Below are 19664 nucleotides of genomic sequence, written 5' to 3' on the forward strand. Positions count from 1 at the left end.
CTACGGTGTCAATAGGCCATGCCTGGCCCTGTTGCTATTGCTCCTGCGCTCGTCTGCCTTCAGTCCCGATTTGCAGACGGAGAGCTCCTCCCCATTTCAGCGGACGAATCATTTCCCTCTTTGAGCCTATCACTTCCTGCGCGTGGCCACGGGAGCGCGAGGGAGGAAGGGAAGAAGGAGAAAGCGAGCGGCTGCGGGGAGGCGGGGACGGAGCGCGCGAAGGGCAGTGAGCGTGCGCGCGCGCGCTGGCGAGCAGCGACCTGACCAACCGGCGAGCCCCGTCGCGAGCCCGAACAGCTTTGAGAGCGCGCGTGCGCGCCTCGCTTCCCGAGCTGGTGCTTCTTTTTTACTGCTCGGGCCGACCGACTCTGTGTGTGTGTGTGTGTGTTGCTCGCTTGCCTGCCTGCCTGCCTCCCGGGGCGGGGGTAGCCAAGCACAGCCGCGGAGGGAACCTTATTGGCAGGTGAGTGTCAGGCGCGGCGGGTCAAGAGTTAAAGGTGGCGGCAGGAAAGACGTTTCAGTTCCACCTAAGGGCGAGGCCGGCTCGGAGAGGAGTTCGCCCGGCAAGGAGGGAAAGCTCTGTGGGCCTAACGACTCCCCTGCCTTTTTCCGTGGTAAGGAAGAGTGAGGGAGGAAGGGAGGGAAGTGGCTGCGTCGCCCGCTTTCTCCCGGTTTGCCATTTTTCTCCCACCTTGTTTAGCCGTGCGTGGCCCGCGAGTGGAACTTCTCCCTCCCTCCCTCCCTCACCCACCCACTTACTTCCTCAGGGCTCTTCCCGTGTATGTGGCACCCACCGCCCCCTGCGCTCTCTGAGGCTCGGCTGCCTCTCCGAGATACCCGAAACGGCACTCGACCTCGGCTAATACTGTACTATGTGGTTTATTTCAGCCTCCCTCATTTCCTTTAACGGCAATACAGCAATAGGTTGTCCTGTCTACGAATAGTCGTGAACTTACACAAGTTAATTTCTTCTAACTTTGCTGCACCTCCCCATCCTATCCCACTCCACCCCATCTTTCTCCTTCTGGTTTCATAAAACTGTGACTGCTTGACAAAGGGGTGGTCTATATGCGGCTACTGTTGAAGTGTGGCAACTGCCTAATATTAGATCTGCAAATGTAGCTGTGTGTCGCGTTTGGAGGTGTGCGGTGGCATACAACTTTCTTGAAGCGCTAGGAAATAAGCTTTACATTTATTTTTGGTTTAGTGTTTGTTTTTAATGGGTGACCACATTGTTCAACTAGAAATGTAGGAAGCATTATATATTCTCAACAATATTCAGACCCCTTTGAAGCATGTGATTGAAAGGCATATACCAGCAGATTAGTAGAGGAGAATGAGATGAGAATTGGGACCACTTCACTGATGCTGGGGAAAAACTACTTGCTTTTCCTCTTCTTCCTGTCTTTTTTTTTTTTTTTTTTAATTTTTGCTCTTGTATTCTGTCATTGGAAATTGAAAGTCTTTGATCTTGTTAATATTGACTATTCCAGGAGACTTCAGACTGATGAGTGGAATATTAAAAATAATAAAATACTTTCATTAACTTGTACTTTTGGAGTCAGTCCCACAATCTGTACTTGGCCTATGTCTCTCACACACCTCCATTTCTCTTTGGGTCCATATAAAGAGTAGTTGAAAAGTATTAGTTATTTTTCTTGTGGGTTTACAGAAGATTCTTCTACTTCTCACACTTTTCTTTCTGCACCCCAGTATACACCCAGTGAGAAATAGATTTACTAAAAGGTATAAATGTTTCCCAGCGTGTTGTGCTATGTTTCCCAGAAAGTAAATAGTCGTTTTGTGGTGCACAAAGTCATCTTAGTAATGGATGGAGCAGGCCCTCCTCTGGTAACATTTGTTTGATCAAGTACACAAAGAATCAAAGTGTATATGTGTTTCACTTTCTGAACTCTTTTAGAACAATCAGGCAGGCAGGAATGCACAATTCCAACAAATTAACAGCTTGTTTGAGATTTTAAGTGAAAGGTTGTATGTGTTACATGCTATCAAGTTATGGTCCCTAACTTATAATTTTCTGTTTTCCCATCTTTAGCATTACTAATCACTATTGTTTAGAATTGTTTTTAACTGTTTTAGCTTACAATGTTTAATGGAACCTGCCCAGAGTACACTTTGTCTAAAAGGCCGGAATAGAAATCTAATAAATAAATACAATAAAATAATAGGTTTTCAAGGTAAGTGAGATATTTAAAGAGTGATAGTATCATTACCAGTCCCCCTGCCATCCCATGCTTCCATGGCCAAACCAGGGCTCAAGCCTCCTGAGTCCTAGTCTGTCACTCTGTCTAGTAAATCACACTGTGTGCTTGCTGAAAAGCTATATAACTACAGTAACTTGGAGAAAATGATAACTTGTATACAATCTTGATTCAATTGTAGCTATATTAATGTAGCTTTCAAGAATACATTGTAGCCATATTTGTTTGTTCTTTGTATTTAGAGAAGGGGGTATTAGTATTCCCCCACATAGGTGGGCATAACAAGGGCTTGACCACCACCCCCAGGGCCAGACCGTCCACTCACCCATCCACTACTGCAGCCAGCTTGGTGCTCCCTTCCAATCACTCCAGAGCTCATGGTCAACTAGCCATTCCTGGCAGAAGGAAGGAAGATGAGCCTCCCTGCCAGATTGACTTGTGTTTTAATCTAATATCCATTAATGTTTGACTTCATTTTAGTAGCTCAGTAGTGTATATATTCTTTGTTCACTGCTGCAGATCTCCTGTTTACTGTATTGTTTCCTCTCCCCACTTTACTTTTATAGTTTTCTATCTGTTCTCATAGCACGTACATATTTTTTTTGGCCTGTATTGCCTTTTCAGGTTGTTCCTTTTTCCTATTTCCATATTTATGGGCCTCACCATCACCATCTCTGTACGACTTTACATGCTCTATCTGTCCTTTTATCTGCTCATATCTGTCAATTCCCCATCTCATACTGCTCTCGCTCTCTTCCTTCATGTGTTATACCCCCCTCCCTATCTCTACTCATATTTGCTGAACTCTGCGTTAATAAAGAGCTATTTTACTTTTACAACTAGCACATCCAGTGAATCTCAGATATTGGTGAGCATTGCAGTGTCAATGGCTGATGACAACACCAGAAAAATCTGAATTACCACTGTTGCTCATTAGGATTGACTATAATGTGATGTATGTGAGGGTGTCTTAGAAATTGCTATCAGTGAAAAAATGCTGCTATAAAGCACTTGACTAGGACCAATTGAAAAGAACATACCTTGCCAGTGCTGAAAACACTAATGTCTGTCCTATTCTTAAGCAGAATTCTGAAGTGTTCAGTCTTTTCGTTTATAAGGTTTGGGACTTGGGCACCTGAATGAGTGCTTGAAACTATGAACCCATCAGAGGTTTGGCCCAATTTGTCAGTGTGCAGACACAGGTGTTGTGCAGGCATGACATCCCTCCACCTACCCTGCATGCTTGCCCATTCCTTGGGCTACACATGCTTCCCTCCCCACCTCAACACAACCGTCCACGCACCTTTTTCAGCATGCTGTTCTGTCTACTGCCTTCTCCATAAGCCACCCGATCAGAGGCAGCATGGCAGGAATCCCTGACCTGTTTGTTCATCTGAGTAGGTGTCATGCTGCAAAAGGGGAGTGGATGCTGCACTGGGGAGGCAGGGAGAGAAGCGTGCATTGCCTGAGGAGTGGGTGAGCATGCTGGGGAAGCAAAAGTGGGGATGGCACCGTGCCCTCAGAACACGTGTGTGAGTATGACAACAAATTGGGGCAGAATTCCAAACTGAGGCTGGTGCCCATCTCTTCCTTAAGCCATACTAAAGTAACTACCTGTATTGCAAGATTATCTTTGGAAATTCTCCTTAGATGCCCCAACTATCCAAGGTAATATTGCTGGAATCCAAAGGAATTCTTCTCTATGGTGGTGATATGTTTCCCACATTCTATTTTTTTGAGGTACTAATGCTTAGGAAGAAAGACAAAGTTGTAATCTGATTTTTGCAGCAGAAGGTTTCTGTTGTATAAGGAGAACATTGCCCTGTTCAGGAGATAAGCAACACAAGGGCTAGTAATGAGACCTATTTCAGCAAGGACATACCACAGAAAAAGATTGCAAAGGCAGTGATGGGAAAAACAAGGAAACCATGGAATCTGAAAACAGTAGAAGAGATATTTTGAAGAACATACTTTAAAAAGTTATTCAAACCTTTTTAAAGAATAAAGGGTAAAGATTAGGTCTGTAAGCTTTAATTTTATCTAACCAAAATGTGTTTCCCTTTTCTGTTATTGAAATTGACTTCCTATCATTGTGGAAGCTGCCAGCCCGAGTGTTGTCAGAGAATGTCAGTCATGTCCATTCCTTCAACAGTTCCTTAGGTTTTTGTTGTTGTTTAGCTATTAAGTCGGGTCCAACTCTTTGTGACACCGTGGACCAAAGAATGCCAGGCCCTCCTGTCTTCCACTGCCTCCCGGAGTTTAGTCGTATTCATGTTGGTAGCTTTGATGACATTGTCCAACCATCTCATCCTCTCTCATCCCCTTCTCCTCTTGCCTTCACTTTCCCAACATCACGGTCTTTCCCAGGGAGTCTTCTCTTCTCATGAGATGGCCAAAGTATTGGAACCTCAGCTTCAGGAACTGTCCTTCCAGTGAGCAATCAGGGTTGATTTCCTTTTGAATGGATTTCTTTCAGAATTGATAGGTTTGTTCTCCATGCAGTCCAGGGGACTCTCAAGAGCGTCATCCAGCACCACAATTCAAAAGCATCAATTCTTCAGCGGTCAGCTTTCTTTATGGTCTAGTTCTCACTTCCATATATCGCTACTGGAAAAAACATAGCTTTGACTATGCAGACCTTTGTCGGCAAGGTGATGTCTCTGTTTTTTAAGATGCTGTCTAAGTTTCTTGTCACTTTCCTCCCAAGAAGCATCTTTTAATTTTGTGGCTGCTGTCACCATCTGCAGTGATCGTGGAGCCCAAGAAAGTAAAATCTGTCACTGGCTCCATATCTTCCCATATCCAGTGTGTACTTCTTGGAGTTCCTGGTCCACATACTGCTGAAGCCTAACTTGTAGGATTTTGAGCACAACCTTGCTAGCATATGAAATGAGTGCAATTGTACAGTAGTTGGAGCATTCTTTGGTACTGCCCTTCTTTGGGATTGGGATGTATACTGATCTTTTCCAGTCCTCTGGCCACTGCTATGTTTTCCAAACTTGTTGGCATATTGAGTGCAGCACCTTAACAGCATCATCTTTTAAGATTTTAAATAGTTCGACTAGAATGCCATCACCTCCACTGGCCTTGTTGTTAGCCAGGCTTTCTAAGGCCCACTTGACTTCACTCTCCAGGATGTCTGGCTCAAGGTTAGCAACCACACTATCTGGGTTGTCTGGGACATCCAGATCTTTCTGGTATAATTCCTCTGTGTATTTTTGTCACTTCTTCTTGATGTCTTCTGCTTCTGTTAAGGACAAAAATTTTAGGGACCTATGGTGTCCATCTTTGCACAAAATGTTCCTTTGATATCTCCAGTTTTCTTGAGCAGATCTCTGGTTTTTCCCTTTCTATTATTTTTCTCTATTTCTTTGCACTGTTCATTTAAGAAGGCCCTCTTGTCTCTCCTTGTTATTCTTTGGCAGTCTGCATTCAATTTTCTGTAACTTTCCCTATCTTCATTGCATTTTGTTTCCCTTCTCTTCTCTGCTGTTTGTAAGGCTTCATTGGACAGCCACTTTGCTTTCTTGCATTTCCTTTTCTTTGGGATGGTTTTTGTTGCTGCCTCCTGTACAATGTTACGAGCCTCCATCCATAGTTCTTCAGGTACTCTGTCCACCAAATCGAGTTCCTTAAATCTGTTCTTCACTTCCACGTTGTATTTATAAGAGAATTGGTTTAGATTATACCTGAGTAGCCCAGTGGTTTTTCCTACTTTCTTCAGTTTAAGCTTGAGTTTTGCTATAAGAAGCTAATGATCAGAGCCATAATCGGTTCCAGATCTTGTTTTTGCTGACTGTATAGAGCTTCTCCATCTTTTGCTGCTGAGAATACTGTATAATCAATCTGATTTTGGTATTGCCCATGTGGTGATGTGCATGTATAGAGTTGCCTCTTGTGTTGTTGGAAAAGAGTGTTGATGATGACCAGCTTGTTCTCTTGACAAAACTCTATTAGCCTTTGCCCTGCTTCATTTTGAACTCCAAGGCCAAACTTAACTGTTGTTCCTTTTACCTCTTGACTCCCGACTTTAGCATTGCAGTTCCCTATAATGAGAAGGACATCTTTCTTTGGTGTCAGTTCTAGAAGGTGTAAGTCTTCATAGAAATGGTCAGTTTCAGCCTCTTCAGCATGGATGGTTGGTGCATAAACTTGGATTACTGCGATGTGGAAAAGTCTGCCTTGGATTGTTATTGAAATCATTCTATCATTTTTGAGATTGTATCCCAGTACAGCTTTTCCCACTCTTTTGTTGACTAGTCCATTTCTTCTACAGAATTCTTGCCCACAATAATAGATATGATAATTGTCTGAATTGAATGCGCCCATCCCCCTCCATTTTAGTTCACTGACGCCCAGGATGTCAATGTTTATTTTTGCCATCTTCTCTTTGACCACATCCAGCTTAACAAGGTTCATAGATCTTACATTCCAGGTTCCCATGTAGTATTTTTCTTTGCAGCATCGGATTTTCCTTTCACTTTCAGGCACCTGAGCGCCCGTCCGGCTTTGGCCCAACCACTTCATTAGCTCTGGAGCTACTTGTACTTGTCCTCCACTCTTCCTCTTCCTCAATAGCCTGTTGGACACCTTCTGACCTGAGGGGCTGATCTTCCAGCATCATATCTTTTAGCCTTTTGTTTCTATTCTGTCCTTCACTTAGCATTAGCCTTACGTTAAGTCAATATTGTGCAAAGTGTTTTGCAGCAGATAGTTTCCGTTTAAGAATAGCAACATAAATGGCAGTGTTTTGCATCGTGACTTAAATGGCAGATTTGCATTGCTTAAGTATCACTGATTTCTGGTTACCTACCAAGTACATAGACACAAAAAAGCATTCTTGGACCTCTTTCTTGTTAGTAAGCCTCTGAATATGAAGATTGAGTTCAGGGGTTTAGTTTCAGGACTACTATTTATAACCTTTAAAAAACAAGAATTGTGGTACAGTAGTTGGAAGACCTTTGAGGTAAAATTGAACAAGAATTATGTTTTACTGTATTTGCTTTCTGATTTTGATAAGTTATCAAAATTGGCAAATTTGATCCTAAATACAATGACAAGATTCTTAATGTAGGTGACAATTAAAGGCTTTCAATGTCTGAAATCTTGTTGCTTAGTGTAAGAAAATTCATAATATTCAGCTTGTTCCTAACAGGCAAAGAAAGAGCTCTTGGTGTGTGTGAGTGCACCCTCAAGAATTGCACCAGGAATTCCTGTGCTAGGAACAGACTGAATATTGCAAGTTTTCTTATGCAAAGTAACAGGACATCAGCCAGGGTGTGCTTCTGAGAAATTAGTGTTTCTGTGCATCTGATTGTATTTTGGTGCCATGTGAAAGTTCCTTGTTTTAAAATATATTTTTAATCTTTAACAGCTACATTCCATGTGGATATGTAAGGTCCCTCCAGACTGTGAATAACTGTACTTACTGAGCTTGACTGGTGCAAAATAATTTTGTTCATTCAAAACCAACAGCAGTGCATCTAAATCCACACATTTCTTTATAAGAAATAGAAATGGTGTGGGATTTTAAAAACTGAATGTGGAAGAAAGTGTAACTTGCACATTAATCTATCTCTAGGAGTCAGAAATTTGTTCATGACCTATGTGAGGAAGATAATAGTTATGGGAAATGTGGGGGTAGATAGTGAGGTTTTCAGATTCAAGTATTTTAGTATGAATAAAGATAAGAGGGAGGAAGATCAGATATGACAATGGAAAAGAGATGTTAGAGTCAGATTGTTAGAGTCAGAAACTACATCTGAATTCAAAATAACACTGTGTAAACACCTGAAGCTATGTGTACTATCTCTGCCCACGCCGTCTCTGGCCTTTGTGTGTTGAAAAGAGGTCTCACTGGAGTTTCCTCATGATAAAGCAGGATTCATTACATTACATGAAGGTTTTCTGCTTATCAAATATGTATAGAAACATACTTGAGACTTTGTGCATTGAAGTGAAGGCCAAAATGCATGGGAATATTGGGCATGTGGCTAGTATCTGCCCAACAAGTGCCGCTGTTCTTGCTTCATATCTAACAACTGAAGAGGGATATTACAGAACATTGAAATCAGAGCGTCAAGGACTGTATTTAGACTTGATATAAACTAAGAGTTTGAGTTTCATAATGAGTTACTGTACAGTGGGGTCTCAACTTACGAACGGCTCGACATACGAACGTTTCGAGTTACGAACCGCTCTCATAGGAATATATGGACTCGACTTACGAACTTGGATTCGAGTTACGAACTCTTTTTTTCCTTTTTTTAAAAGCTAAGTCATCTTAGGTTAAAAGGAAAAAAATATCCCCCTCTAGTGGCAGAAGGCGGAATAGCAGCTTCCCATTAGTTTCTATGGACGAAGAGCAGATACGGATTAAATGGTTTTCAATGCATTCCTGTGGGAAATGCAGATTCGACTTAAGAACTTTTCGACCTGAGAACTGCCTTCCAATACGGATTAAGTTCGTAAGTCGAGACCCCACTGTACTATTAAAGTTTTATTTGGATCAAGCTGAGTCAAACCCCTTAAGAAAGCTTTTACCTAAAAGAAATGGTCAGCTTCATGAGGCCAGCATCAGATATAAAAATACTGTACTGTATGTATCTTGCATGTCAGTCACTGACACATCTCTAGTTTGTCAGTGCATATATTAGTGCGGTAAATAACCCAACATTGCATCACTGAGTGTCTGTATCTCTACTTAGTTGAAATTCAGCACATTTGTGTGGAATAGCAGTTGTTGTAAATTGAATGAAAATTCATGCTTTTGAGATGGGGAGCAGCATCAGATAAATTATTTACAGCAGTAGTTTACTGCAGGTAGTTTACTGTGAATGTAACTGTGGTCCCTGCTTGCCTTGTGTTAATAGATGAGTTTCGGTTTCTGTAGCCTGGTGATGTGGTAAGACCCTTGGGAGATGAGGGCTACTAGGTGCTCGCTGGATCCTTAGCGTTCCTGGCTCATAAAAGCTGCCAGAAAGGGGCTGATTGATTGGAGGCGTGGTGCAAGGAGGCGTGGTGAACGCCTCCTTGCAACAGGGTAGGATCCGATCATGCTTAAAGGAGGCAAGCAGGGACCACAGTTACATTCACAACAAACTACCTGCAACAAACCATTGCTGTAAATAGTTTAGTACTATAAGACCACTGTTAAAGAAGCCCTCCTTGGACCCCACAGTATTGAATAATTACAGACCAGTATCTACTATCCCATTCTTAGGGAAGGTGCTAGAGTGGGTTGTGGCCTCTCAGCTTCAGAGGCTTTTGGATGAGACTGATTAGATCCATTTCAGTATGGCTTCAGGCCTGGTGATGGGATAGAGACATCCTTGGTTGCCTTGCTAGATGACCTACACCAGGAACTGGATAGGGGATCTGTGTCCCTGTTAGTTTTGCTGGACCTCTCAGCACTGGGAGAGATTAGTTCCCTTTTGTCTCTTACATTACTTAACATCTACATGAAATCAGCGTTCAATACTATCAACCACAGTGTCCTTCTGACCTGTCTCTCTGGAATGGTACTTGGCACTGTTTTACAATGGTTCTAGCCCTTCCTGGAGGAGAGCGCTCAGGTGGTGCTGGGGGATTCATGTACAACACTCAGCCTGCTGACCTGTAGTTCTTTCAAGAGTTCTGTTTTGTCTCTTAACATCTACATGAAACCACTGGGAGAGATTATCTGGAGTTTTTGGAGTTCAGTGTCACCAGTATGCAGATGACACCCAGCTAACCTCTCCTTGCCAACTAAATCCAAGGAAACTGCTTCAGCTCTAGATCACTATTTGGTATCACTAATGGACTGGATGAGGGTGAATAAATTGAAGCTTAATCCACAAAAAACAGGTACTTCTGGTCAGTCAAAAGGCATGTCAAGGAACAGGGATGCAGCCAATACTGGATGGGATTACCCTCCCATTGAAAAAACAGGTGCACGGCTTGTGGGAGTTCCTAGATTCATCTCTGAGCCTGGATGCCCAGGTCTTGGTGGTGGCCAGGAGTGTATTCGCACAATTCAAATTAGTGTACCAGCTATGTCTGTTTCTTGAGAGATGTGATCTGGCCACTGTCATACAAACTCTAGTTATTTCCCAGCTGGATTACTGTAACATGCTTTATGGGGGGCTGCCAATGGAAAGTGTCAGGAAACTTCAGTGGGTCCAAAATGCAGCGGCCAGATTGCTGACAGACTGGTTACAGGGATCACATCACACACACCCCATTACAGTAGCTTCACTGGCTGCCAGTCAGCTTCCAGGCACAACACAAAGTGCTGGTTTTAACCTATAAAGATCTAAATGGCCTGGGTCCAAGCTATCTCCCATTATGGGTCTGCTCAGGTGTTAAGATCATGATGGGAATCCTTTTGCTTGGTCCTACTACGTTCACAGCTGTGTCTGATGGGGACACGGAAGAGGGCCTTCTCTGTTGCTACTTCCAGATTTTGAAACTCCCACCCACAGGAGGCTAGACTGGCCCTATCTTTGCTGTCCTTCTGAAAGCAAGCACAACCTTTCTCTTCAGGCAAGCCTTCCCACAGTAACTAGCTACCTATGTGTGATTTTTTTAGATGAATTGTTGTATTGCTTTGATTGAATTTATTTATTTATTTATTTATTTATTTATTTATTTATTTAACTTATATGCTGCCTACATTACCTAAAGGTCTCTGGGCGCCTTACAATTTATAGTATTACTTGTGTTTTCCATGTCTCAAGGTACCACTGAGGTTTTTTTTAATTGTATATTGTACTTAGCTCTAATATTGCCTTTTAATTATGTTAAGCACCATTCTGTACTCATTGTTTTCAACTCAAATATTTGTCTTTCAGTGTTGTAAGTCACCTTGGGTACTTTTCAAGGGAAAACGTGGGGGAGGGAGGGAGAGAGAGAGAGAATGGATTTGATTTAAATCAAATCGACTTAATCATAATTTATATCACTGCATGATGGATAAAATCAATGATTTTTTAAAAAATTAGATTAGATTTTTTAAATTTATATAAATTGGGTTTTTAATTTTTAAAGAAAAAAATCATTGAGTTTTATCCACCCTGCAGAGCTTTAAATCATGATTTAAATCAATTTTATGTAAATCAAATCCATTGTGTTTATTTGCCCTGTCAGGAAAAAGATGGGGCTATACTCAAGTTAAGGTAATAATTGCTTAAATATATATATTGTAGCAGCCATGTTAAAAACAGTCAGTAGTCAGTTTTATTTTTTCATATGCCACTTATCTCCCAAAGGTAGCATACAGTACATTACTAAATATAATAAATACATCTAAAAGCGCCATAAATATACATTTCTCCCTTGAATTGCATGGGCCTGAACGTTAAGGTTTTGGTTCTGCATGGGTTTTTAAAGTAAATAAATTTTCAATAAAAATTTTGCCCCCAGCTACCCAGAACCTCAGTTCAATGCTTTCAGTTCAACACTTGAAGGTGTCAAAATGATCCACTTGTCCCCAAACACATCTCTAATTCAGCATCTAGATCAGGAGGTCATAAGGACCTTTAACACTTTTACATGGAAAGGATTGTCAACACTATGGAAGAGAACCTTGATAGAACTGTTCTGTATATGTATGTCTCTCTGTGTGTTAATCAACAGTTTGTGCTTTGTGGTTACTTTGGGGAGGGGCATAAGAACTGTAAGGAGATCCAAAACCCTTAACCCCAGTGTTGTTGAAGGGAGAAATGAAACATTAAAAAGCCATTAAACAAATACTGACATGAAAACCACTATTTAAAAGCATGCATTCTGAAATCAGTATACAATATAGCATTTCATGAAGCCACCACAGTTAAAAGCCTTCTCTGAAAGAAAGGTTTTTGTTTGCTGTTAGAAGGATGAGAGGGATATTGAAAAGTATATGAATGAGACAAAGAGTGTCTGTGTGGGTAAATAGTACAATTTATCACGCAAAAATAATTTCTTTAAAATGTGAAAAGTTTGTCCAAAAGAAGAAAATAGAAGTGAAAACACTATCTGCTTTAATGCATTTAGAAGAATAGGAAGATGGGTTGCAGAAATAAGAAGTTATAGAACAAGTTGCTGACTTAAGATGAAGAGGGAAGGTTGCCAATCTATCTAAAATGGTTTAGGAGCATATGCTTTTCATAGAGGTTCGATAGCTGCAAGCAGAAGGGAAGAATGTGAAACTTCCTATGAACTTTCTTAACTAATGTTATAGTCCAAACCAGTGCCATTTTCAGTGAAGAGTAATGCAAATGGTGTTCGCCTGAACTGTTTTAAGATTTTGTTATGAATGAGGTAAGTATAAATTGAGATGGCAAAAAAATTCATTTTTCAGAATGCATGTAAAAGAATAGGACTGAATGTGTTTTATTTTATAGGCCATCATTGGAGTTAAACTTCACTCAAATTTATTTGTGAGATGACTTGTCCTTCAAAAAAATGTAAAGCTAACAGCCAATAGCTGTAACAGAAAGGCTGCTGATGTAATTAGCATATTAGTTGTCAAGATGCAGGTAGTTGCATGTCCAGTAATCTAACATAACTGCCAGTGACTTGTGGAAAATGTAGTTAATCTTTTAAAATTCTTTGAGTGGAAGCAATACATTGTCGTGATCTTTTAGAATTGTGATAAGAGGACAGGTTCCCAAAGAACTGGTACCTGAGTAAACACAAGGATACAGTAAGAATAGATTATAGGTGGAGATAATCAGACCCAGTCTTGCTTAGGCCAGGGATGTCATTTTACTCTTCTTCTGTCTTCCCCAAATGGGGAACATAAAACAGTTATGTAGGATTCTCAGGTGATACCATAGGACCCATCTAAACTTTGACTTTGTTATTCTGATGCTGACAGTAATATTTAGGACTGTCAGAGGAAGTATTTCACACAACATATAATTACTGTAAGAAAGTTACTACTAGAAGTTGTACTTATGACAACTAGCTGAAAAGATTTTAAAATGATGTAGACACTGTTTTATGAGCAGATAAATCATCTTGCTGGACATGGAGGTTAACACATTTTTGATTAATATTGTCATGAATTTAGCATGAACTTATTGACATCTAGGTTTCATGCACATACACATGATGTTGTACAGCGGGATTTTATGGTAACTATTATTCTTCAAGATACTAAGAGGGCATTGTCTGATGCTAAGATGGTCTTTTCGGAAAGAGATTAGTGTCACATTATGAGAATAGCTTTCGAAAGTGTGATTTACTTTAATAGAAAAAAGCAGTGAGTTACTAAATCTTTATAAGGTTTATAAGGCAAGCCAACATGGCAACAGATGGACTGTTGTACTAGAACTCTGGGTACTTCTAATTCTTGCTTAGCTATGGAAACTAATTGGGCTGTGGCAATGGTAAGCCATTCCTTGAACAACTCTCATACAGTACTGTACCTTAAAAACTCTTAATAGTTACCAAGTGTTGGAAACAACTTGACAGCACATTACAAACAACAACAAATGTTTTTAGGTATCCTTGACATGTTATTTTTCCATATCCTTTCCTGATCCCAAACTTTTTTCTATTGAAGTAAATACAAAATTATTGTATTTCCTTTTCTACAGTAGATCACACAGTTACTGAAATCCTGTTCCATGTCATCAGTAGGCTTTTAAAAAAATTTACTCATTTTCTGCTCCCATCCTAAGGTCCATGACATAGTTAGGAACCCATGAGGATCGCAGAATGGGAGATCTCTGAAAAGCTGCACTGGCAGAATGACATTACTACAGTAGTACTGGTGATTTTTAGTAATTACTGTAAAGTCTTTCCACTTCCATTGTGCAGCCCTGACAGTGCAAAAGATTAGGACCATGGAAGCCTCAGGACCAGAGGAGGAAATGTGTGGTGTTTTTTTTTTTAAAGTTGCCTAGCTAATGATGCCATCACCCTTATGTTGTAGAACTTAGACAAACAGGAATTGAGCAACTGTGTGCAGCAGAAAAAAACCCCCTATCTTTTAAAAGTAATCTAATGAATACCTGTGCCCATCTTAGGTACTTTAATAGTATACAGAGGCGCCTCACTTTACGACGTACATTTATTCCAGTGAAATCGCTGTAGAACGAAAACGTAATGCGAAAAATGCCCATTGAAACACATTAAAACCCATTTAATGCGTTCCAAAGGGCTGGAAACTCACCGTCCAGCGAAGATCCTCCATAGGGCGGCCAATTTCGCTGCCTGTGCAGCGAAGAATCCGTCCCAGAAAACAGCACAGAGCCATTTTGTTTACCCAGTGGCCATTTTGAAACCGCCGATCAGCTGTTTGAAAATCGTCGTTTTGTGAAGAATTGGTTCCTGAAGCATGGAACCGATCATCGCAATGCGAAAAAACCCCATTCAGACCATGGTTTTGCGATTACAATTGCGATTGCAAAAAGATCGTTGTAATGTGGTTTCGGGGTGAAGCGAGGCAATCGTAAAGCAAGGCACGACTGTAAAAATAATTCCATAAGAATATACAATTTAAGACTTTAACATGCATGAGTCTCACTTCTAATACTAGTTACGGATCTCTCCTGTACTAAGCAAGAGTCATAATTTTCTGGGGTATTTCTAATTGTTCAAATTAACTCCCCTGTATCTGTTCTGGATACTAGGTATAAAGCTATTTCCTAGGAAATGCAGCAAGAACTACATTTATATTTACTTATTGCAAAGCCCTTTTGACCAAACTCTGGGAGGCAGTGGAAGACAGGAGGGCCTGGCGTGCTCTGGTCCATGGGGTCATGAAGAGTCGGACATGACTTAATGACTAAACAACAAAATTGCAAAGCCCCATACTAGCTGAAACTTTGAGTTTGTTGTAGACATAAAGCCATTCCTTAGCAAGTCAGCACCTCCTCCACTGTTGAATAATATGAACCTCCTTGGACTTCTGAGTGTCTGATTTTTCCACACCCACAAATTGCAATCATTAATTAATGTTGATAAAAATGCAAAATATTCCCAACAATCTTTCTTGTTCCACCTATATAATTCCAGATCTTTAAGATGCAATCTTTTTCATTAATTTGGGCATAAACATTTATACTAATTATTTTAAATTTCAGAATATTTTCATCACCTGGAAATGAAGAACTTTCCAATTGCTGCATCTCCATGTTTAACCTTTATAGTTTAGCTGTGTATATACTCAAATTGCAGTTCTTCACTAGTTCCTATTTTATTTCCAAAAGTCAAATTCGAAAAAAATATCAGCCTTGTAATTTGATCACCATTCTCTTATCTTGGAGATGGATAACATGGAATTGCACAAATTCTGACAATTCCATTTCAGTTCATATGTTACCATCCTGCAGTGTTCTATTGTGTTTTACTGAGATAACTAAATTTATCATAGTTCCTCTTACACTCTGGATACCACAGTATGTTACAATTTCAGTTCTTTTGGGCTTGCATATCCTCTGTGTCTTGTGAAATTGTTACAACTCCACATATGTTTGGATCTAGGCTGCACTTTTAAAAAAGAAATAGTTGCTTTTGCACCATTTTAGTTATTTTTCCATAGTCAAGTTATATGAGAGTGCTAATAAATCTTATTAACAAATGTTTCACTCATTCAGAAATCTCACTAGCTTTACCCACAGAGGAAGTTCAGTGGTAGCTTGCAAGACGATGACCCAGCTGAGCGCTGAATTCGCATTACAATGACTTTTTGCGATTGCTATAGCGATTTGCAAAACAGTCATTCCAATGGGCGATTTTCACTTAACGCCGATTTGGTCCATGCTTCACAAACCGTTTGTTCGCAAGACGACAATTTTTTCCGCTCCACAAAATGGCTGCCCTATGTTTTCCGGACCCATACTTCGCAGAGCAGCCATTTTTACAGCTGATCGGCACTCGCAAAATGGCTTCCCTATGGGCGATCTTCGCTGGACGACAAGGTATTTTCCCCATTGGAATGCATTAAACTGGGTTTCAATGCATTCCAATGGGAAAACTGATTTTGCATGATGACATTTCGCTTAACAGTGATTTTCCCAGAATGGATTGTCGTCATGTCATCTATGTTACTCTTGAGAGAGGAACAGTGCCACAATACATTTACATAAAAATAAAAGTGAACATTAATTTTTCAGTCTGTTACCTACATTTCTCTCTATCATGTATCTCACTCTTGAATTTATTATCTTATTTTCTTGGGAATGTAAAAACTATGGAAATTGTAACACAAACTTTATGTGCCAGTTAGTAAGTAGTAGAAAGGCTCCCAAAGCAAACTTCTTTATAGGTTTGTATTTCTTATTTGTTCCCTCCTCTTAATAATATTTTGCATTTGAGGAGCTATTTCCATTTTAAGATTATTATTTTGTTGATTCATGACTTATTTATTTATTATTAGATTTTTATCCCGCACCTTCTAGACAAAGTCTACTCAGGACAGCTTATATAAAATCATTCATCAGTCAATATACATATACAGTTAAAACAATTTAAATTAACAAGATTAACATTGGTCAAGATGGGAAGAAATAAAGAAAACTAAATAAAAGGATTGTAGTACAGTACTGTCCTGTCTAGGATGGTCAGATGGTTACTTTTATAGCTCTAGCCAGTATATATAACTCGGTTCCATGTTATCTCTTCCATTCAAATGAATCTTGCAGACTGTTTTATTACATCTGTTCAATTGATCCTGTAGTTCTACTACTTCTGCCATTCTTCAGAAAGCTTGAGGTCTCTGTTTCAGCTTTTAACCAGGTGGACAATGCAATGTGCAATTATGAGTTGAAAGTTGTGGTTTCCTAGCCTCTCCTGCCCCACCCATTTCCTTGTGTCAGACTATCTTTTGGTGAAACACAACTCATTTCGGAATGTGTTTCCTGAAAGAAATCTTTGCATATTATACTTATAAGGAGCAGAATTATGATTTAACTCTTAATGTGTTCCAAGTCTGTTTCTTTTAAGATGCAGTTTTAAATAACAGCTTATCTTCTGTGAGTTGGTATAGTTTCTTTATAGACCCATGAAGAACTGGTTGGGTGACATTGGCCTTGGATAATGAAGCTTATGTAACTGTGGATTGGACCTTAACATATCTGCTCTTTGTAGATACTGTCACTGTAAAAGCCAGTGTTTCAGTTCTTCCACACTGCTAGTGATATGTTGTAGGAAATGGGGTGATTTGTGGGATTATGTTTGCTTGTTTGTGATTACAGAGATTTAATTATTGCATGGAATGCATAAAGTAGAAATGACATTAGGAAACTTGATTTTGCCCTAGTAAAATCCAAGAGCAGTGTAATAAATGAGTTAGGATTCAGTTTATACAAGTTTATTTTTTAATGTAGCATAGGTACATAAAAGGACAGAAATTGAACAGTAGACTTCCAAAGAGTATAAATGTTAGACTATATAGGAGATAATTAAAAGTGTTCACAACAGTTTGACATAATTGAATTGAAACAAACTCCAAAGAAACCTGCCACACATTCCACCCATGTGAAATACTGTACAACCCACAAACCACGGTTGGGTAACTTCTGCTTCTCCAGATGTTGTTGAACATGCCTTAACATGGGTGGGAGCTGATGGGTATTGAAGTTTAACTATAGGCCACAAGTTAACCATTCCTGCCTTAAATGTTATATATTTGTTTCACAAATACTGCATAGGTAATTTTGGTTGAACTGAGCCTTACAGTAAACGACAGAGTTATAAGAATAAACTCTAATGCAGTGTTTCCCAGTCTTTTTTGAGTCACAAACCACTTTTATAATAGCCAAGTACACTTGACTCCCTGCCACATTTACATAAAAAGGCATTTTGATAGGGTAAAGAAAACACATTAAAAGAGATTTTTCAGACTATAATTCTAACCTAATATATTAATATTAATGTAATAATACATAATTATGGAGGAGATAAATCTGCCCCTAGCAGATAAAATATGAAAAGGGAAAAAATATCAATACACTTTCAGTTTTATTTCCTTTCTTGGGTGTGGAAACTACCCTTCCTTCATGTCTCCTCCCCCAAAAAGGACCACTCAGTAAGAAGAGTCCCTCCCCCTCATGTCCAAACAAACATTTCCCTTATTGCTCCTCTTGCCTTCTTCCTCCATGACTTAGGTGAAGCCCAGAGGCATCTCCCTGCCCAGGTCCCCTCTCCCTTTACTGCACTGCCATTGCTGAACCTGGAAGAGTGGGAGATTCAAGCAGAGTGAAAGGTGCTACTGCAACAACATTTGAATCCTGCTATCTTGAGTGCACTTGCCTCATTCAAGCCTCTTTGAACTGGGCTGATTTCAGTCCTCAAAGGGAGCAGAGAAAAACAATTGAAAATGACTCTTTCAGAGGGGGTAGGAATGATAGCACGCATAAAAGGAAAATCTGCTCAACGAAGTACAGAAATAACTAAGAGCTCCAGGTTGACTGCAGTTCTGGTTCAGATTAAAATTATCTGTGGGTCAGGAGGATTAAAATAAAACAACATTGTGTGTACCATATTTAATATAATAAATATAAAAATAATTGAAGTGAAAATAACTATGGCAATACCACCCCCACCCCCCAAAAAATACATGACACCCCTGGAGAACATTCCATTTATCAAACCTCCACATTTTAAAATTAATTTAAATTAACTATTCTGGTCATGTAGTGATTACTTTATACTGCTTGCACTGTGTAAAGTTGCACCACAGGATTTTGGCCATTATATATTTGAGTAAAGAACAAACGTCCACATTTCTTATTGGTGCCTCTTAGTGGATATTATCAAGCTTAACATTTTGTTCAGCAGTTACATAATTCCTGCAGAAGAGAGAAACTGATGAGATTAAAATGAATCCATAGATTTATGTTTAAAGAGTGGGATCTTTGCTCTGCCCAAAGTGAACAGAAGCAATTTGGGGTTTGATTGTCAGTTTCATTAATGACAAAATACCCTGTTTCCCGGAAAATAAGCCCTAGTATGAATTTTCAGGATGCTCATAATATAAACCCTACCCCCAAATTAAGACCCAGTTAAGTGAAACCCTGCCCTCCACCATTGTGCAGCAACCAGAAGAAGATGACATGACTGTATTTGAATAAATGTAGATTGTTGTACATGAAAACATCCCCTGAAAATAAGCCCTAATGCATTTTTGGAGCAAAAATTAATATAAGACCCTGTCTTGTTTTTGGGGAAACACAGTAAGATAATTCATCCCATAGGAAGACTAATGATCAAAGTTCCTTGAGCACAAAATGTGTCCTGCTTGTTCCAAATATACCATGCTTCACAGGGACAACAATTACTCAAGTTTTTGAATGTGAAAACTTAAGTAAATAGAAGACAGTTATCCATGGTTACAGGTTTTCAATTGATATTTCTTTTTCTCATTTGACTGTACAGTTTGTGTTAAGGGTGCAGTACTACATCTGCAGTACTACATCTTGTTTTGTCTTAAATTCCCCTTAAATATGTAAATGATTATAAATAATATCTAAT

The 19664-nt window shown here is 39.7% G+C and overlaps 1 protein-coding gene across 2 annotated transcripts in view; it reads left to right on the forward strand.

Moving 5' to 3' along the window:
- The first annotated feature begins 236 nt into the window (after nt 1-236).
- ZDHHC5 (zDHHC palmitoyltransferase 5) overlaps nt 237-19664 on the forward strand; it is a 79262-nt gene continuing 59834 nt past the window's right edge. Inside the window, exon 1 of one of the 2 annotated variants that reach the window (XM_020792352.3) lies at nt 237-463. The gene's annotated coding sequence lies outside the window, so the exon portion shown is untranslated. The other variant, XM_020792354.3, reaches the window with a different exon arrangement.

This window comes from Pogona vitticeps, chromosome 1 (assembly GCF_051106095.1).
Source record: "Pogona vitticeps strain Pit_001003342236 chromosome 1, PviZW2.1, whole genome shotgun sequence".
NCBI classification, from domain to species: Eukaryota; Metazoa; Chordata; class Lepidosauria; order Squamata; family Agamidae; genus Pogona; species Pogona vitticeps.